At 35.6% G+C, this 22,974-nt stretch overlaps 1 protein-coding gene across 2 annotated transcripts in view; it reads right to left on the reverse strand.

Moving 5' to 3' along the window:
• NXPH1 (neurexophilin 1) overlaps positions 1–22,974 on the reverse strand; it is a 326,507-nt gene that overhangs the window by 118,696 nt on the left and 184,837 nt on the right. The window lies entirely within an intron of this gene.

A 22,974-nucleotide genomic window follows, 5' to 3' on the forward strand; every position in this document is an offset into this window, starting at 1 on the left:
ACAAGTTTATTTAACAAACCTGAACTTGTACCCATGAATTTAAAGGTTAAAAGTTTAAAAAGGAGAAAAAAAAAACCTGAATTTGTAATTTCAAACAATAAAGTGAAGTCGAATTATGCATAATATTCAATAGTTTGACTTTGAGAACTGAAAAATTCAAGACATAAAAGTTCAGTAGTTTTAATTACTTTGGACATATTTCTTTTCCATATAAAATGACAACTTAGAATGTTGAATGATGGATTTTATTACGTATATATTTGCAGAACATTTTTATAAATGTTATGCCAAGCTGTCTATAGTTCTGTTTGCATTATTTTCTCAAAATCTTTGTTATTGTTTTCCTTTGGTCAGCATGGGGAGCACTGGTGGGAATGTATTGCAACTTGGGAGCTCTCATGAGGAAGCACTGCACCTGAAATAACATACAATCCTGGACACAAAACGTATCATTAAATATCTTGAGAATAGTGAGACATTTTAAAACACTGTACAGTTTTAATTCTTCAATTAGTTTTTAAGTATTGGATTGAATTAAATTCAATAATAATTTAATTATTATATTTTAGAACATGTCTTAGTAGGAAAGACTTCCCAGGTGAATCTCTTAATGAGGCACAGGACCCAGAACTATAGTGTCACCCTCTGATGGATTCTATTATCATAGTATTATGTCAACGTGATACGTCTGAACAACCATCAGCATGCCTTACAACAGAAGTTATTCTGGCAAAATTAATGGTATGCTAAGAAATGGTATTTCACCCCTAAGACCCAGGGGTGAAATGTGGGGGACTAAAATTTTCACCCACACGCCCATTAAAGAGGCCGCTTGGCCTCTTTAGCATAGTACAACCAAATCAAGAGATGTGGTTACATGAACTTAAAGCTATATATAAGCTATTCAGGCCAAGAATATCTAATTCTCACAGAGGCAAAGGGTTGTAGGACCTAAATTATCTGTAGTAGCTGCTTAAGCTGATAAAAGCACCAGGCAATTTCTAAACTCCCCACTTTACTTTGTGCTGCTACAACTGTGTTTAAAAAGTCCCATGCAAGACTTTAAACTGACTCATTTGTAATATACTGCAGATGGTACTTCCATTTATTATTGGGTATTGCTCTGCACTGTATTATAACTTCAGTGTTTGGACAGCAATCAAAACATTTTTCACCCAGTGGCCTCTACTTTATAGACAATACTATGTACTTATTGCCTACCAATATAAAGAGCAATTTTAGTAATTTCGATGAATTACATATATAACAGCTTGTAATATTATTTTAACACACCAAACTTAAAATCAGTTTGCATTATTTTTAAGTAGCTATGAAAACCTGCCCAAAGATCTTAAATGAAATACCTCCCCCAACTGCATGTAAGTCATTATAAGCCTCCTATCACAAAGCATTCGTTATGGCTCCTACCAGCTCACCTTTCTTAGTAATTACAAATTGTCTGTAATTTCCAAAAGTTGGTCTCTGTTCAAAAATAAACTTTTCACAGCTAAACTAACCCATTTTCAATGTCCATCCACCATAATTTTCAAAACTCTTGACTATAAAAACTGGAAAGTTTTGGGTACAAAAGGAATGCTTAAGCAACAAATTGTTCATAATGTTCATGTTTACATATTGGATTTTTACAAATATCTGGTTTAAATTATTTCTGTGACCGTAAAATTTTATAACAACTGGGGTAAATAATCTATCTTAAAAATCAATCGTTTTAATGATGGAACAGTATTTCTGAAATGGAAATTTTTGTACTTGAAATTTTGTTTTTATTCATTTATCTTTCTTCTTCTTTCCAAAAACAGCACAAAGCTATTAGAAGAGTTTACTAGATTTATCTTAAATTTTGCCAAGAACTAGAATGCATGTGGCCTTGACCAATCTCATTAGCCTAATGATAGTGAGATACATGAGGCTTTCGTCATCCCAACCCCATATGGGGTCTGGCTTCAAGGGAAAATGCAGCTTTCATAAAATAACCTCAGAAGATAACAACTGCACCACCGTCTGTTCAAATATACGCGTCAAATCTCTGCTAAATTTACACATTCTACTTCTAAGCTTTGCTTCTTCATTTATCCAGAAAACATTCATTTATATTTGTTTTCTTTCAAATACATCAGGCTTTTTGTATACCACTCAAGAACATTGTTGAATCTTCCTGAAGATAATCTCTGCATTGATTATAGTACATGAAAAGAATCATTTCTTTCATACCCCACACAGTTCTTTTTTTTATACATACACAAAAAGGGCTGGCTTAATTTAGAGAAAATGAGAGTTCTAGTTTAACTTGTAATTTTCCTTATCCTATCACCAGAAACTAAATTCTTGTGCCTGACTTTCCTCTTAAATGTTTGTTTGTTGTTGGGTTTGGGTTTTTGGTTTGCTTTGGTTTTTGCTTTGTCGTTTGTTTGTGATAACACTTCTAACCTTACATTGTTCCAAAAAAAAAAGAAAGAAAGAAATCTATACATAAAATGCTGTAATGTTTCCTACTTGGTTGAATCAGTAAGAATCAATTACTGTCTAGAATTTCACTGAAACTTCGAAGATAGATAACATCAAACTCTGTAACATACTAGTGTCGTTTTTTATTTGCACCTTTTCATGTCCCTTCACTGTGAAAATCTTTTGAGGAAATAGTATGTAGTTACTAGGTCATCCACATATTCTCTATTTTCCCTTTACATTTATTTTGCTTTGATTCAGGAAAAAGTATGTATCTGTTATGTTTTAAAATAATACTAACTTCTGAACACTCTAATGATTCTAGTTGTCATGATCTTCTCTCATTTTGACTTTGGCAATTATTCTCATACGTACCCAAGATAACCTATCCAGTCTAGACATCACTTCTTCCTTGTCCTTCTCTTTTTGTAATATACTTTATGCCCATATAGTGCCTTTTATCCACAGATCTCAAAGTGCTTCTTTTTCTCTAATATGCCTTTATATTCTCTAGAGAACCAAAGAGGCTTTTTTTTTTTTTTTTTTTTTTTTTTATTATTGTACCTCTGGCTTTCTTTTATGGGTGAAATCTGGTCTGGTTGCTAAGAAGCATGGATTTGAATACACTCTCTAGCAGCCTTCTACCCTTCTGCTTTTAAAACGGTTATTTTTTTTAATCCATTGAAGTGCAATTTGACTATCATTTTTAAAAATCTCCTTTTAAAAGTCAAAATGCAACTCTCTGGAAACCAATGAATCTCATTGCCACGGTATGGTAGGTTCTCCTGCTTCACGATCTATAATCATTTCTTCAGTGTCAGTAATAAAATGCTTCAGTAACCTCTCCCAGCCCCTTGGCATTCTGCCTACTAGTATCAGGCCTTTCTCCCCCTGCAATCCTACTACTCAAAGAGCCAAGAGTGATGGTGCTGCTGCCATGGCAACTTACAACATTGAGGGCTTGGAAGTCTTTTCTTTGTTTTATATGAGATATTAACTGAAGAATATCTACTGCATATTTAAGAGGCTTATTTCATTACCAATTTTCCCTGAGTTCTTTTCTCCTCCCGTATAGACTTGCCTATCTATATATGGCCTTAATTTCTAGACTAACAAGTAGTTTTTTATTCTGCCTCATTTACCGAATGAGCATTCCCTTGTTACCTTGCCCAGGGTCATGCATGAGTTCCCAGGTAAGTAAATAATAGTTGCTGGACACCAAATATACATAAAAATCGCCACTAATCTGAATCTTTTTCTTCTTCCAAGTAGGCCAATTCACTTAAATGTGTATTAGTCATTTACTGTGTGCCAAGCACTCGGCTGGGTATTGGAATGATCTGCAGAATATCATTGTCTAATGAATATAATAGACATAAACAGAAATATAAACAAGTTGGGGGCATAAAGTCAGAGGTATTCACAGGGTATTAAAAGAAAACCCAGAGAGGTTCTTTGTCCTTATCCTCAAAGAATGTGGCGGGCGCCTGTAGTCCCAGCTACTCCGGAGGCTGAGGCAGGAGAATAGCGGGAACCCGGGAGGCAGAGCTTGCAGTGAGCGGATATCAGCTCACTGCAAGCTCTGCCTCCCGGGTTCCCGCTATTCTCCTGCCTCAGCCTCCGGAGTAGCTGGGACTACAAGAAAAAAAAAAAGAATGAGGATGTCAGGAAAAAGAACCTGGTGAAGAGGGAGTCTGAGCAGAGGTATATAGGAAGAATAGAAGGTAAGTAGGCAGAGTGTGGGGGAAAAGTGTCCCAAGAATAAGAGAAGCATGGATAATGGCTTGCAGGTGATAAATATCACATCACATGAGAGAAATTACTAGTTTACTGTTACTAAGGCATAAAATCTGAGTGAAATATACCTTACAAATAGAAGACATTATCAAGAACCAGATCATGAAGGGCCATATGCAACATGTTGAATATGTAAAATGGATAAATAAAGAACACTTTGATTTCATATGACCTGACTTCAGTGTAATATTAGCACAAAGTACTGGCAAAGTGTGCTAATGAATCCTATCTCTTTTCAGTCATTGTAAGGAGTCATTTAAAAGAAAAAAAAAGTAAAGAAAATTCAAGTGCTTGGAAAGGAGTCCCTCGTGGCAGTGAAAAAGTAATGGAATCCCAAGTAGGTAGCAAGTTACCCTCAGCAGAAAGTTAGATCTGGAATAAGGAAAGTATTTGATGTTGCCAAAAAAAAAGTAAACTGCATGACAATGAGTATATCCTACTGACACATCAGAATTATAGTCCATGAGGTTCAACAAAGTTGCCGTTTGCAATAGACTAAAAACCAAAGATACATGATTTATTATGTATATCCAAACATGCTTCATCACACTCAATATGAGGTCAATACCAGCACTTTCCTTGTTAAAATGTTCTCCTTTTTTTCAGAATTGACTTTCCTCCTCAAGTTAAATACATCCTTTGTTTGTCAGTGAATCTACATGCTTAAAGAGAAAGAGGTCCCTTAGCAGAAATGCAAAAAGAATGGATCTTTCCAACAGATGAGAAACAATAGCACCTTGTATTTCCTATAGTTCTAAACGAACAAACAAAAAAGCAGTTCCCATATATCACAGATTAGATAACTGATTCACAGATAAAAAGAAGATTATATAACTAATTGAAGGTCATAGAGAAAATCAGCCATCTCAAGATCAGAGCCCAGTCCTCTGACTCATTGTTTAAAACTTCCTATTATGCCATTTATCTAACGGAAGGCTGTGGGGTTAATCTACAATTACACTTTGCCAAAATCCTTTCCAAAAATCTTTAGTTTGACATTGATCTAGGATAACAGATGATGCCTGAATCATAAGGAGGATTTCAGACTCTTTATCTCTTTGTGTAATAACAAAGATCTGAAAGCTTTGTTAAGAAAACTGGTGATGAGCCAGTTTCTGCACAAGTCTCTGGTAAATGTTCTGAGAAATAGGGACCCATAGAGTTAAAAGGAGCTGGTAGATTTCTAATGGAACACTATCCTCTTCAGAAGACCTCTAATTGTATATTTTATAGTCTACTTGAGACTGTTCCACAGCATTTCTTTTAGTCACTGAGAGCTTTGGCAGGGGTTAATTGACCAGGAAAAGCATTCATCATTCCAGGTTTGTCATTTAAGCAGAATGGTATCATCTGCACAATTCCTTTCTGCATATTTGGACCTAATAGGATGTAGAAAAATTTATAATGGAGTAGAGAAATGTTCAGAATTTGAGTTGATCTTCCCCCTAACTTCCTACCAGAAATTGCTAAGGCATAGCAACATAATATAACATCTCCTCAGCTCTTTAAAATTATCTTTGAAATTGGAAAAAAATAAAGTATTATTTTACTATTCAGTCAAATTACATTTTGCTTATGTCCGAATGCTATATGGATATAACTATTGACCATTCCAATAATTTCATTGTATATCAGTGAGGTTGCCAAAAAGAGAATAAGATAATTCCATTTCTACATAGGGACTCTATAGTCAAAGCAATTGTGACACATGGGAAGCTGAAAATGATACTACAATACGCATTGGGACAGTCTTCTCTAAATACGTATTTTTTTATTATGTTCTAGGGTACATGTGCACAATGTGCAGGTTTGTTACATATGTATACATGTGCCATGTTGGTGTGCTGCACCCATTAACTCGTCATTTACATTAGGTACATCTCCTAATGCTATCCCTCCTTCCTCCCCACCCACTCCAACCCCACAATAGGCCCCAGTGTGTGATGTTCCCCTTCCTGTGTCCAAGTGATCTCCTTGTTCAATTCCCACCTATGAGTGAGAACATGCGGTGTTTGGTTTAAAACAGGTGAAGGGCCAGTGGAATGTGAGTGCTTTAAGAAATGTTGGACATCACTTAGCCTACCCCACTTTTTTAGGGAAATTGACAACTGAAGCCTGGGAAAGGCAGTTATAGAGTTAAGAGTCATGACTTGAATCCAGGTCTTCCTATCCCCAAACTGCACTGAGGAGCCCTCTTCTACTCAGCTTCCCCACTTCCTCGTGCTGACTTTTCCTTCCACAATGAATCATTGCAACAGCCTCCCCCAAACCTTTAGTCTGAGCTTAAAATAACCTCTCAACTCCTAATCCCAAATGCCTTTCATTCACTCTGCAATTGTCTTTACTGTTCTCTTTATCTTTACTTTAATGACCCTCACTCTTTTGTACAATTCCATTCATTCATTCATTCAAAAAGATGTATAGTATGTTCACCATGGGCTGTGTGCTCCCTCCACTTCTCCACATGACACTATCTTTTCCCTTCTGGTTTGGCATGATCTGTCTGCTTTGCTCTCCTCACTTTTTCTTTCCACCACCTAAATATGGGCATTTCTTAGGGTTTTTCTCAGTTTTCCTTTTGCACACTACTTTACTCATAACTTTCATCCAATTTTATGATTTCGACTGCCGTCTGCTGTGACTGACTATGGAATTGGCATCTCTAGCTCTGATCTTCTCAGTCTGGACAACCTTCCTCCAACCAGGTTCAATTGGAAAGCTCATATTTGCTGGAAACTAAACCCTTCTGAAAACGAGTACATTCTCTCCCTCAAACCTACTTTCTCTAAAGATATTACTGCCCTTATTCAAAACGTGACCACAGCCAATCAGCAAGGACTTAATGCCAAAACTCATGCTTAAGAGGCTCCTCTGATGCTTTGGGTTAAACAACTCACCCTCTGCTACCAATTAACTCTGCACATCTGCTCCTTGTTTTCACTCATACTGCTTCTCCTTTAGGCTCCAAGCCCTGACCTATTTCTCCCTCTTCCCTCTAGCTCAATTATTATTATAAAAATCTTGAACACACCAAAAAATTAGAAGAATAGCATGGTGCTCATCTGTACATCCATAAACTAGATTCAAAAATTTTTAACATTATGCCACATATACTTCTTCTAGATCTATATCTGAATCTAGCTATATATACAGAGATAGGGATGGGGTGACTATGAGTATGGGTCTGAGTATGAATGTAGATATAAATACATACAAAGCCATAGAAAAAGTTTACATGTAAATATAGATACAGATAGAATACAGAAAAAAATACACATATTCATATACATATATTTTGCAGAAAAAAATTGACAATAAAAGGCACATGAGACTTCTCAGCATATATCTCTTAAAAATAAGAACTTTTTCTTACTATACCACAAAATCATTATCACAACTAAAAATTGACAGCAATTCATTAATATTACCTAAAATCCAGTCTATATTCAAATATCTCCACCGGTCCCCCAGCTTTTGGTTTTTGTTAATTATGATTCAATCACAGTTTACAAGTTGTGGTTGTAGTTAATTATTCTGTTTCTTTTATCTTTTTTATTTCTCTCTCTAGTATTTAGTTTTTATGACAGTCTACTTTGTCTTACAGAATGTCAAATAAATTAAATTTCTCTGATTGTTTACTTGAAATGCGTTTATCTATTTATTCTTCCTCCTTTAACTTGTGGGGACCTGACCTGTTCCAATCACTTTGTGGTTTGTGTTATTTATTTCATCTGATTTCCCCAATATTTTCTATAACAAATTAACCTTTGACTCTACTCTCCTCCTGTTTTAATTCTTCTCCCAGAGTCTTCTCTGTCTCCACTCCTCCACACCTGTAGCCCCTCACTGCCATCCCTCCTACATTATTAAATCTAGGCCTCTTAGTTTTCCTTTAAGACTTCCGCAAGCTGACCCTGACCCACTTCTGTGATTTTTATCCTGTATTTAAATAATGGTTCTGGACAAACTGCACCCTGGAGCACACCACATACTTCCTTAACACTCTGCTTTTGCTCTTTCTGATATCTCCAAGTCTTCCCTTCAAGGAGTAGTTCAAATATTTCCTTCATGAGTAACAATAAATCTCATGTTAACATTTCTCAAGACCACTCCAGCAGCTACAAATATTTTCTTCCTCTGCACTCATAGTCCTTAATATTCGTATCATATATCACTTAGTTAATGTCCCACCTCAAAATATTCATTTAATCTTTTCTCAGAGATTACTCACACTTGTACTGCATAGCTTTTCGCCTTGTCCTCAACTCTATTTTCTATTCCATTAGTGTACGGTTTGCACAAAGTTCTTTGTACATTAGCATATACTTTTACCTAATGAATTGGTATTCAATAAATATTTTTTATTCTGACTTCTTGACAAATCATAGAACAAATAACCAGACAAATGGAAAATTCAAACTTTGAGTTTAAACGAAACTTAACTTTGTCAAATTATCACTTGTTTCAATAATTACTTAGACTTTCCACACTCACTAGTAATAAGCACAAATGCCAAGTCTCGTTTGTACTCTATGGCCACTTAAGGTCTAATGTAACTCCAATACATATAAAATGCCAAGTTTCATATGTACTTTTTGGCCACTTATAGACTAAGGTAGTGGGGAAAGAACTAGACTTATAATTGAAGGACCTGAATTAAGTCACAGCTCTGCTCACACTAACTATACGCCCTTATATAAGCTACTTAAATACTTTTGATTTCAGTCTTATTGTCTATACAAAGGGAATAATGACACCCACATTCACAATCTGTTGGGGAAAAATGAAATAATAATGATGCAAATACTTTAACTCAACCCGTAGAAGTTGTGACATTCTTAATAATTATTACTTCAATCTAATTTATGAGATTTCACTCCCTTGCTTTATGTGTAAATAACAATGAATTTCATGGTAAAACAGAGGCTTTTTAAATGCCTGAAATCTGGTAATTCTAAGAATTTGTTAGTAGTAACTCTGAATATTAAACTTGCCAAAAATACAAATACTCACTGAAATGTGCAGAGGACTATTATAAACTTACATGACATGTGCAAAGTGACTGCTCTGTTCATCTTAGATAGATGGAATTTCATGACCAGAGCAACTGCAAGGTCTTCAAAGGCAGACTGTCCTTGGTTCATTCTGCCTCATACACTTACAGGGTTGGTTGGTACAACACCACCTACCTGAAAGTTATTATTACTAAGTGAGATAACCCATGTGAAGATTTTTTTTGTTTTTTTTGTTTGTTTGTTTGTTTGTTTGTTTGTTTTGTGGAGAGAGTCTTGCTCTGTCACCCAGGCTGGAGTGCAGTGGCGCCATCTCGGCTCACTGCAAGCTCCGCCTCCCAGGTTCACACCATTCTCCTGCCTCAGCCTCCTGAGTAGCTGGGACTACAGGTGCCCGCCACCACACCTGGCTAATTTTTTGTATTTTTTAGTAGAGATGGGGTTTCACTGTGTTAGCCAGGATGTTCTCAATCTCCTGACCTCATGATCTACGCGCCTTGGCCTCCCAAAGTGCTGGGATTACAGGTGTGAACCACAGCGCCGGGCCCTGCGTGAAGTTTTAACCTAATGTCATATATGTAGTAAGTGCTCAATAAAGAGTTGAATCCCAGCACTTTGGGAGGCCAAGGCCGGTGGATCACCTGAGGTCAGGAGTTTGAGACTAGCCTCGCCAACGTGTTGAAACACTGTCTCTACTAAAATTCAAAAATTAGCCGGGCATGGTGGCAGGCGCCTGTAATCCCTGCTACTCAGGAGGCTGAGGCAAGAGAATTGCTTGAACCTGGGAGGTGGAGGTTGCAGTGAGCCAGATCGTGCCGTCACACTCCAGTCTGGGCGACAAGAGTGAAACTCCATCTCAAAAAAAAAAAAAAAAAAAAAAAAGAGTGGCTAGCATGTTATCATTTCTCAGTACAAATCTTAAGCAAAGAGCTTTGTCCCAAAGTTCTTCTCAAAAGTAAGAGATGGAAATTTCCAAGCTATTTTGTTCCTCACCCTACTCCTCTACTGCAACCCATCCTGTTGAGTCACTGCCTTCCTCAAACACCATTCTTTCCTATCTGAGTCCTTGTCTGTGCTATGCTGCAGCACCTGGACAGACTTCTTCCTGGTCACCTGCCCAAATCCTAAAGATTTGACTCCAGTTCTCTCTTTCATAGTGACTATCACTTTTCAATCTATGGCAACCTTGCCCTCCTTTGACCTACTCCTGAAACTCACATCAGATTTAGTTATATACATTAATTAAATTTAATTTTCTTTCCATTGTAACATGTTTTTTTCTACCAACTAAATTATAAATTTTTTGACAGCAAAGATGATGTCTTGTTCCCCAGCCTACTTCAGTGTCATAACAATAATTATTTGATGAGTTAATATAGGCAACTGACTATGACAAAAACACCTTTAGATTCTGTGAAAGTTTACAGAGAGAATTTTTATTCATAGGTTATGAATTACCTTTTCAAAGGAAGAAGAAAAACATACAACCTGAAAGAGATCAGATCAAATTGGAACATCCATTTCTAAATCGTCCCTGTCCCCATGAGGCCTTTAAAGTGACAAATTAGAATTTTTAACCATTTATGAAAGAATACAGATAATTTTTAATGATGATAACTTCATCTAATCATTTTAAGGAAAGGAGAAATGTATTGGTTTGTATAATTCTAAAGTGCAGAATTAGCTTCAACTTTTTTGTCAACTTGACATCAAATGGTATCAGCAGGGCTCAGTTTCTCTCTCAGATCTCCTTAATTCCAGCATTGGCTTCAATATTAAGCTACACAAGGAGTCAAGCTGGTGGCAGCAGCCTCAGCCTGCATGCTTCCAGAGTCAGTTACAGAAGAGTAGCAATATTGTCTTGTCCAAAAGTCACAGTCTCATGAGATCTGGTTGGCTCTAGTTGAATCCCATAATTACCCTTGAACTAATCACCATGACAAGAAGAGGCAGCACAGAGGCTTACTGAGGCCCACATCTTTAACCTGGGTCAGAAATGTTATCAGCTGGCTTCCTGGAACCACACAGACTGTCAGTAGGGAGGGGAGGTTCCTTGGAAGTAAATATATGTAAATATCAGAGGTGGATGAATGGAGACTGTGGAAACATTTCCAGGACTGTTAGGCACCTAGTAATCTTTCAATAAACTCAGAGTGACTTAATCAGGTCTCTGTTTTTCCATTATATGTTAGAACTGTGCTTCTGTGTTTTTTCAGTGTCAAGGTACACAAAAGATAATAGTAGTTCTGTGTTGCACTGAGGTAAGAAGCCTGCTTGTGGCTAGAAGTCAATGGCTACTCTGGCAGCTCTAAGTGTTGAGAGAGTCAGTATCTTCACACAGTATAGCACAGTAGCACATGGGTGGGAAAACTCTGCTCATGAGCCAGGATCATATTTGGGAAAGGACACTTGATTAACAGACTTAAGTCTTGGATTTTAGGTCCAGATTTACCACATACTTGTTGTAGGTAGTTGAGGAAGCAAGTCTCAATTTCTCTACATCTTTTTTTTCCTTGTAAAATAGAGATAATAGTGCCTTCCTAGCATACCTCACAGAATTACTGAAAACATCATATGAAATAATGGTATTAGTATATTTTGTAAACTACAGAGAGTGTTATTATAAATGCAGAAAATTATTCCTATTCTCTGGGACTGTCTCCCACTTAAAAAATAAGTTGGAGAGTAAGATAGGACATGATCTCTGTAATACTTTCCAATACTGAATTTATAACTATTATTTTGCTTCATAGTTAAATAAATCCACAAGAGTCAGTGAGGTTGCTCAATGTAGCTATAACTGACAGTACAGACACATGGTAAAATGAGGTTAATCAGGATATGCATACTTATAAAGGCTTAAATTATTGATCCCATTACTTTAAAGGATATCTGAAAGAGCATTGTACATCATTTGCTTAAGCAAACATAAACAAAATAAGACCTGGATTAACCAAAACGCTAGTAAAGACTTTGCAATGGACACATAATTATAAGCTTCATCCCAGATGCAGGAACAAATGTTAACAAGAGAATAGAAGCAGATCGCAGAAGTTAACTGGAGATCATAGAAGATTCAGAGGCCAATCTGAACAAGGAGACAAGACAGGGATTGCTGAGTATACAGAGGACCTAATTTCTTTCAAACGCAAATCAGTGCCCCTTCAAAATGCATGCCACCTCAAAACTATGCCAGCAACACACAGCAAAAGCAGAAATGTTCACCAAGGGCACCAGGGCAGACATAATCCTAAAATCAAGCTCAAGTTCTCAACTTCCTTCTTAGAGAGAAAAAATAGCCAATTAATGCCACAGGAATTCATTGAAACCATCTCTTTTGTACATACTAAACTTTTCCTGTTTAAAAATAGTAAGACACAAAATGAAATGATTTCAATTTTATAATTTTCATCTTCTATCAGATTTTTGCCATGAAAAATGCAGCAGCAAGAGAGAAAAACCCGGGGTCCAGATAACTTCAATTGTGGCACACATAATTAGCATTCCTTGAATTCTGTAGAATGTGTTTAGCATAAATTCAAATAAAATTAAAAAGAATACACATTCCCCAGTTCTTCTTATGCAGATTCAACATATAAAGATATTGAATTAATATCTTGTATAATCTCAGAAGGCTCTCAAAATGAAAGAATGATGCAATGATTACATTTCTAAGAAAACAATGCATTAGCAAAAGAGTAAATTCTGATTCCTTGTTTCCACCTCCTCTCCTAGTTTGCAAGTGAAATTTAAGCCTCAAGAATATCTCATTGCCTGAAAGTTTGTGCTATAATGCAATACAGCTACTTTGTCCTCTTCCTGCCAATACAAGCACATAAAGAGTATGAAGGAAAAATGCATATGAAAATGCTTTGGGCTCTTGTATATAAAGTTAATAAAATATTTGATCACCTTTACGTAGTCACTCATTGGCTAAACATCCAAGATTTTCTTAGCACAGTGTTGATGCTCCCTAAAAGATGCGTTCAATGGCTATTTTGATGAAGCCAGCTCTGAGAATTAGTGCCACACATATCAGCTGTATGAATACAGTCAGATGAATCAGTGACATCAGTTATTTGAGTGAAAATATCAAACTAAATGTTGTATTTCCTAACCTCCATACTAATACAATAAAGTAGATCCCAAAATGCCCAGATCATAAAGTACAAACATGACTATTCATTCTACTCTTTTGGTTACTGTTGTTAACATCAGAGAAAAGATATAGGATGGACAGAAATCAGTAATTCCTTATGGGCAGAAGAACTCTGCAGCGAGTGACACTCATCCGTTTAGTTACCCATGTCTCAAATCTAGGAGTTTTTTTTTTAATTTACTTTAAAATTTTTTTTAACTTTTGTGGGTACATAATAGATGTATATATTTATGGGTTACATGAGATGTACCCACTTGCTTTTTAAAAAGCTTTAATTTTCATGGGTACATAGGTGTATATATATTTTTGGGAGTACATGAGACGTTTTAACATAAGCATGCAATGTGAAATAATCACATCATTGAGAATGAGGTACTCATCCCCTCAAGCATTTATCCTTTAAATTACAAACAATCCAATTATACTCTAAGTTGTTTTAAAATGTACAATTAAGTTATTATTGACTATAGTCACCCTGTTGTGCTATCAAATGGTAGGTTTCATTTGTTCTATTTTTTGTACCTCTGCCACATTCCCCCAATCTCCCCACTACCTTTCTCAGCCTCTGGTCCATTCTACTCTCTGTGTCCACTAGTTCAATTGTTTTGATTTTTAGATCCCATAAATAAATGAGAACATGCAATGTTTGTCTTTCTGTGCCTGACTTATTTCGCTTAATGTGATGATCTCCAGTTCCACCTATGTTGTTGCAAATGACTGGATCTCCTTCTTTTTTATGGCTGAATAGTACTCCATTGTGTATATATATATACCACATTTTCTTTATTCATTCATCTGTTGATGGATACTTAGGTTGCATCCAAATCTTAGCTATTGTAAACAGTGATGCAACAAACATAGGAGTGCAAATATCTCTTTGATATACTGATTTCCTTTCTTTTATAGGAAATATCCACTTTCTTAACTCCCTTGTCTACTCCAACATCAAGTTTTGAGTTTGTACCTCATGAAGAGAGTTCATGAGTTTATCTCATGAACAGTTTATCAATCTCAGCACCATTGACATTGGGACTGGATCACTGGAGAGTGTTCCACACATTGTAGGATGGTTTCCAGCATCCCTAGCATCTACTCAATAGATGCCAGTAGACATCCCCTTTCCCCCAACAATTGTAATGACAAAAAGTATCTCCAAACATTGCAAAATATTGCTCCAGTTGAGAACCACTGCTCTCAAGCAATCCACTCCCTTCTAATCCACTGAAGCCAGTGGCCCAAGCTGGCACCATCTCTTGGCACAACTACTATAACGAACTCCTAATTGGTTTACTCACATTCACTCTGTCCTCCCCTCAAATCTGATATCCATATTGCAGCCAGAGTGGGGTTTTTTTTTTGTTTTGTTTTGTTTTGTTTTAACATAAACTTGATCTGGTCCTTCAAACCCATCTCAACTTAAAATACTTTAGTAGCTTGTATTTGTTTTTAGTGGAAAATCTTTATAAACTGCATGATCCAGTCTTTACAAGACTACCTTTTTTGCCTCCACACTTTTTTTAGTTCACTGTGTTCAAAAGCAACAATGTCTTTCCCTCAGTCCCTCCAAACTGTCACGCTTCCACCCGCCTTGGGGCCCTTACATGTGCTTCACTCCCTGTCCTAAATGCTCTTGCCACCATGTTTCCTCTTCCTTAATTCATTCCTCAAATATTGAATGAGTTCCTAGTACCTTCAAGGCACTATTCTTGGAGTTGGGATTTCAGCAGTAAACATAACCTCCTGATCCCATGAAATTTTTAACAAGTTGAGTCGAGATGACAAGGGAGAACACAAAATAAACAAATAATTTATAAAATGTGGGATGGTGATAAATACAGCATAAGGGCAATGAGGAGTCCTGATAGAGACAGGGCTGCTATTTTCTATAGGGTCATCAGGGAAGAGCTCACTGATATGGTGAGGGGGTTTCCGGGGAAAGTGTTTTGGGCAGAGAACAAGATCAAAAGAATTCAAAATGAAATTTACCTATATGTTCAAGGAACAGTACGAACAGCAAGGAGACCAATATGGTTGAAGATGACTATGTAAGAAGACAGTGAAAGAAAATGAGGTCAGGAAGGTAGCAGGAGGCCAATCACATAGGGGTCTATAAAACAAAGTAAAAACTACGAGATTTATTCTGAGTGAGACGTAATGAAGTCATGATGAGAGGAATTTGAGCAGAGATCTAATATAATCTAACTTTCATTTTAATGGGGTCACTCTGGCTGCTATGTGGAGAATAAACTTTTAAGGAGATAACGGCAAAAACAGCGAGACTACATAAAAAAACTCTACTGCTTCGCCTGTTTACCTCTTATACTTTATTTTCCTGTTTCATTTTCTCAGAGAAGTCTTTCCAATCTCCTATATGCTCTTATAACCCATGCAGCTGTGATTTATGTAGCACTTGTCATCCTTGCAATTTTACACTTACTTATGTAGCACTTGTCATCTTTGCAATTTTACATTTATTTATGTGATTATCTGATTAATATTTGTCTTCTCCACTGGTATGTTAGCTTCTTCAAAAAATGGTTGTTATCAGTTTTCCTTCTCCAATCTTTAGCAAAGTATAGAATACCGTCAGTTCTCAATAAATGCAAGGAAAGGAAAAGAAGGAAAGAGGGAAGGAAGAGAGACAGGAAAATATTGACATAATAGTTATTTGAGAGATTCTGGTATAACTGTTTCAAAATGAGGCAATAATCTGGGACAAGCAGAGTCAGATTATTTTTGCAATAGCTATAGGAAATATGCCCTCCCATCTGAGAGAAGTGTGGCTCACCAAGAGATAGCAGTAACACCTAACATCTATTGAAAGCTTACTAGGTCCCCGGTACTTATTTAAATTATCCCATCGAATACTCTCAGCAACCTTAAGAGGTTTGTATCATTACATTTTTCAGATGAGTAAATGTACTTAGAGAGGTTAATTACATAGCCAATAAGCTACGGAGCTGAAGGTTTGAATCCTCATGGTTAGCCACCATGCACACTGCCTCCTGCAGGGACAGTCAATAACAATTTTATTAAAGATTTATCTCCCGCAATCCCATTCCTGAAAACTCATTGTGTCAAATAAATAGCAGGGTTCACATGCAGATGAATTTCTGGGCACATCTAATTCGTACATTTTCCCGCAACAGAAACAATTCCAATCAGCGTCATACAGTTTCATTTGAAATTGTAATGAGGCACAACAAGTAAAAAGAAAGAAGAGATGAGAATTAAAAATCAGAGCCAACAAACAGTAGAAGCTAGGAAACTATATTTGCTGCAGTGTTAAAATATAAAACAGGGGCGCCTGTAGTCCCAGCTACTCGGGAGGCTGAGGCAGGAGAATGACGTAAACCCTGGAGGCGGAGCTTGCAGTGAGCTGAGATCCGGCCACTGCACTCCAGCCTGGGTGACAGAGTGAGACTCCGTCTCAAAAAAAAAAAAAAATATATATATATATATATATATATACACACACACATATATATATACACACACACACATATGTATGTATAAAACAGAATATTTAATCTCAAACACCATTTAAAATATCTTTGTTTAATGTATTAACAAAGAGTATAATTTAGTGTTACTTTGAGGCACAGAATAATTCTTGTTTCAGGATGTTCAATAAGAACAATAACTGCCACAAAATGAATCTCTCTTTTTGATAAATCTTCACAGAGAAATAGGAGAAAAGTCCATTTAAGCCTATACTTTGATATCCTTTCATCACAGCTGCATAATCAGAGTTTCCAAAATATTTATGGCAGCTTTTATCATTTAAATCTTTCCAGTGAATTTCATTTTTCCCAAAGACGAACTTTCCTTTTTCCTAAATGGAAACTATAGACATATACATACCTACATATATGTACACAGATATGTCTCTATTTCTAAATGTGTGTGTATGTGACATATACACATACACATATATGTACACATGTATGTCTATTTCTAAATGTGTGTGTTTGTATATACATATATCCATATATAAGACATATGCATAAAATCTATAGACATATACATATATCCACATATATGTATATCTCTATAGAGATGAATACATATATATAGCATCCTCTCTTAAATAGCCAGCAGGAATGTAAACTGGTTTGACCTTTTGGAAGGCATTTGGAGAGCAAACTTTAAATTCTTACAATGTTCACCTTTTTTACCCAATAATATAATGTCTAAGTATATGTCTTATTATAACAAAACAGATTTAACTACAAGTATAGCTATTCCATTATATTTTATAGTAGTAAAAACAACAAAGATATAATCTATCTAACAAGGGGAAACGAATCAATAAATTGTGGCACATCCACTGAAATACTATGCAATAATTATAAATAATGCTGTAAAAGTACATTTATCAACTTAGGACTGTGTTTAACACTATATCATTAAGTAAAAACAAATCAGAAATAGTAAACTTAGTATGCTCTCACTTTTATAAAAACACTATGGACAGAAATAAAACCATAAGAACAGTTATTAAAACAATATTAGTTGTTGAAACTAAGATTATGATTTATGATATAATTTTATGAATCATATATATACATGTGTGTTCAGTCTATATGTGATTTATATGTATGTGTGTGTATGATTTTCACTGTTTTTTAATAAAAAAGTTGGCCAAGATATATGTTCCTTTCTAGAAAAAATTTACCAATGTTATTTGTTAAATATAAAATCCCCATAGCCAGTTACCTTAAAAAACACTATGAGATATAAAATATATATAATCAAAGTCAAAGGCTTAAGATATGGAATGATGACACAATGAATAAAATAAAATTTATCCAACAGCCTCTACTAACTGTATTCTGAACCATAGATAGATAATGGTTGCTGTTCCCTTTTTACAAAGATATCCTACATTAGCCAGTCATTTTCCCTAATCTGCATTTTCCCTAAGCCTTTTAAGATTGTTAGAAAGCTACATCAAGTATCTTACTCTAATAAAAATACCCACTGTGTTCCCACTCAGCTTGTTAAGGAATCAAAGAAAGAAATTAAGTTAGTTTGGCATGATTTGTTTTTGATGAACCCATGTTGCCTTCTAATTATCACATTATTTTCCTCCAGATGTTTGCAAATTGAGTGAGCACAGAGATTCTCTTTGTTGAAATGCACCATGAAAGCCCTGGACAATAGAGTATATGTGAAAGCTTCTGAGTTACTGGATTTGCTAGCATTTAAAATGGAGCTTTTCTGGCTGAAAGAAAATGTGCACAAAACTTAAAACATGACTATAATTATTGAAATTGGCTATGTGAAACTAATGGAGCTAATTATTGGGGGAAAAAACCCTCTGAATCCTATATATTAAGGAAGACTTAAGGTAGTGGTGGCATGAAAGCTCAAACATGGTTATATAAATGTGGAAATACATGTGTATAGAGTGACAAGTAAAAACACACATATCTCTATAGTTTGCAGCACACTGATTATCTTTATTATTATTTATTCACTCACAGAAAATTCAAAATTAGTTTGTATTCCCTGGTCACATCCTACCCAACAAAGCAGTTTCACTGCAGCATGCAATCCCCTGGTGCATAATTGAGACCTGACTTCAGGTGAGGTAAACAAGGAAATTAAGCTGCATTTTTTCAATACTTTTATCTAACATCAGCAATAGCAATAAGTAGACAAAACACTTGCCAAGAAGGTTGACCTCTGTGTCTCTCTTTATTTACAAAGCAAGGTTAATGATACCAGGCCAGGAAAAGGGTATAATGAATGAATGAGACATACTGTGAAGACAGAATGCTAACAAAATAAATAGTGATCTAATATCAAGAAATAATATAAATATGGAATATTTTAAATATTCTCTTTGGACTGTAACAGAAGGAGAAGAAAAAGGCAATGTTAGAATGCAGAACTGATTAGATTCTCTTATAACGTGGCACATATGAATGCTTATTAATTCACTCTTGGCAAAATTGGCCAAGTCAGTATTTATATAAATTTAATGTAATAGCATTGGAATGCTTATAAAATTTCAAGGTAAATCAAGTGTTTCTTGAGTGCTCCTACTAGCACTAAATCTCCTTTCCTCAAAAATATGTTTGAGAGGAGAAAAGAGAAGCAGGAAGTCACCAAAACAGTCTTTATTACAGCCAAATTCCCTGAGCTGCTTGATTATATCACTATAAATACTCAAAAGGGAGAAAAAGAAAAATAAAGTGGAAGGAAGGAAGGAAGGAAGGAAGGAAGGAAGGAAGGGAGGGAGGCAGGAAGGAAGGGAAGGAGGGAGGGAGGGAGAGAAAGTTAAAAAAATAAAAAGAAAGAGGGATGGAGAGAGGTAAAGGAAGGGAAAAAGAAGGAAAGGAAAGAAGAGAGGGAGAAAGGACAGAAAGAGAAAGGAAAGAGGGGAAGGGGAAAAAAAGAGAAAAAGATCTCAAACATTGAACATGCTTTCACATATTCATTTAGCTTTATAACAACTTGAATTCCCAGGGAGTCAGTTCTTGATATCCTTTATTACTTTATTACTCTGGAAACTTCAAGAAATTCACAATCTTGAAATATTTATAAATGCATCTGACTCATTCTGAAATCACATTTCCTTCCAGTGTTACATGCATGCTGGGAACTTTCTGACATCACAAACTAATTGCCTAAAGTTTCACTGCTGAGAATATTTTATGACAATTCTCCTTGTTACTCTAGACTTAGTAGTACTAGGAACACACAAGAGAGCCCTGCTGAGAAGGATATGCTGAGTGACTGGATAGCTATTACCTAACCAAAGTCTCCTATCATCACTTTACTGTGAACTTCATGCCAATTTGGCAAAATTATGCATTCCAACATACCAAGAGATCATTGGAGTTACTGAAAACATATTTGTTAAATATGCCACAAGGTTTCACTGCACAGAGCAAACTTTAAAATTTTTCTTTCCCTATTTTAGTGCCTTCCTTCGCAAATTCCCATCAAATACTTAGGATTTGCACACTGAGTCCTAGTGACTCAAAACTCTCTACTTTGACTTCATCACCTATTGCTACTGATAGTGATCCACAATCCAAACAATTCTTTCTCTCCCTTCCTCTGTCAATATTCTTACTTTATGCTCATTTCTTCAGAGATTTGGTCTTTAGCAAGTAATCTGTAGAATGGCGGTCTTGACCATGTAACACAAGTATTTTCAAAGACATTTTCTCAAAATACAGTGATTTAACTCAAAGGAAGACAGAGGTAATTGAAAACCCTAGGGCCAGCTGATTGAGAGAAACTTGGGGGTAAGGGAACATTTTAAAAGCCCATCAAATTATATCATGCAGTCATCTGCCTGCCCTTCAATAATCTAAGCACATTGATTTGATCACAACATGTATCATAATTTGTATACATGTATCAAAATATCACTGTGTATCACACAAATATGCACAATGATGTGGCAACTAGAAATACAAGGAAAAAATGAGAATGATAACTCATTTGCAATTTCTGTGGGTAAAGTGAATTTGGCACAGGGTACAACTCTAAGTGGTGTTTCAGCTACAGTGGCTATCATCCAGATCCAGTGCTATTGTGACTCAAGTTAAGTGCTGCCTAGGCTCTTAATGGCTATTCCATTGGTGATACCCTCCCAGCACACTTGTTCCATGCTCACCTGAGCCTCTTGAACATTTGCATATCCCTGGAATAATACTTAATAGCAGTCTGCTCTCCTGTTCCAAAAAAGACCCTTTGATGTCTAGTGTTTTGATTATACTGTGGAGATGGGATTTAAAACATTCCCCTAAATCAGTTGTTCTAAGTCAAAAAAAATTACACAATTAATACATGTTAATCATAAAAAAATTAGGGGGAATGGGTAAACAAAAGGAAGAAAATAGTTGTAATTATACCACCCAGAAATAACCCTGTTATTTATTTCTCTCTCTTCCTCTGTCAATATTCTTACTTTATGCTCATTTCTTCAGAGATTTGGTCTTTAGTAAACAAAAGGAAGAAAATAGAAACCAGTTGTAATCATACCACCCAGAAATAGCCCTGTTACCATTTGGGGATCTCATCGAGAAGCATACATATATTCTCCTCCTTTCTCTCCCCTTTCTAAAATTATATTGTTCTATGTGGTACTTTTTGTGTGTCCTATTATTCCTTACTCTATGTGATCAATTTTTATGTAATAAAATTCTGCAAAGGAATTTTAAAGTTATGTTTTCTGAAATGACATAAGTCATAGTGATGTGTGCTCCTCTAACACGCCCTGTGATAGAATCACGAGGAATGAAGATTTGGAAATAGACAGAAAATTAAAAGAAAAGGGGAGAATGTTGACAGGTGTATAAAATTCTTAGCTAATTCAGTGCAAATTGCCAGCTCATTCAACATTCTTGTGCTATGGAGAGTGTTCGGTTTTCTACGTGTATCAACCTATGCATTAATTCACAGAAAGGCTCTCCGTTCTTAGAAATTGCAAAGGAAAATATTTACCACTTCCCTTAATTGGAATCATATCTCTTAATGCTATTAGTCAAATGTGAAATTGCAACCAAAATTATCTCAAAATGATTATAAAGTGCAGTTATTTCTGTTAGCAATTTTCATTTAAAATAAAATGCTATGAATTCTTCATAGCTATCACTCTAGCAAGCAAATAAATCAAAATTAAAGTTCAAAACTCTTAGCATGTCCAACAGCAGTACCTCTAAATCAAACAAGTAAATTTTAATAATGCAATACCTTCTTCGCCAAGGGATTTGAAAGTCTGAATGGGAAAAATAATCATCCTCATTTATTTTAACAACAAAAATGCTTTCCTCTACCTAGCTTAAAATAAAAGACATATTTCTCCCTTAGAACAGCAAAATATAAGAAAACCACAGTCTCTGTTATGTTAAAATTAATAGAAAAAATAGCTCTGAGAGCTTGGGAAAAATATATTAAAATTGTGTCATGTTGAGATCATTCTTTGCTCACATAAAACCATGAGGCTAATAAAATCTACAACACAATCACACAAGTGATAGGATTTTTGTCTGTGATGCTAGTTTAAAGATAACTGCCCTCAAACAGTCACCAATCATAATGTGCTTTGTACCAAGAAACATCTTTTTGTCTTTGAATCTTTCTGAAAGTGTCTCAAAGTACGTCACAGTCATAATCTCAGTTCTGAGCTCATTTCCTCTCACAAGATCCATTTGCATAATACCAGCTTCTTGATATTTGAGGCAACATTATGAATTAGCTAAGTCGTGGGTTTCTCTTCATTCTTTCTTCCATTGCCAATTTTTTAGACTGTTTCTTGATTGTTATATTCTTTATCTACAAAGTGTAAACTATAAAGCCCTTATGGTATAGTGCCTGCTATAATTTTAGAATAGAAGGTTAAGAATAATCTAAAATGATATTTTTGGGTTTTTCAGTTGCTTACATGTATTGAGCTTCTAAGTTTTTCCTAACTTACCTTGTTTAGCTAGTAGACATTATCTATTTGTAGAATAAGAAAGTCAGAGATATATCTTTGGACCTAACATATTGTTAAATAATATATAAATATATGCA

This window comes from Piliocolobus tephrosceles, chromosome 8 (genome assembly GCF_002776525.5).
Source record: "Piliocolobus tephrosceles isolate RC106 chromosome 8, ASM277652v3, whole genome shotgun sequence".
Lineage (NCBI taxonomy): Eukaryota > Metazoa > Chordata > Mammalia > Primates > Cercopithecidae > Piliocolobus > Piliocolobus tephrosceles.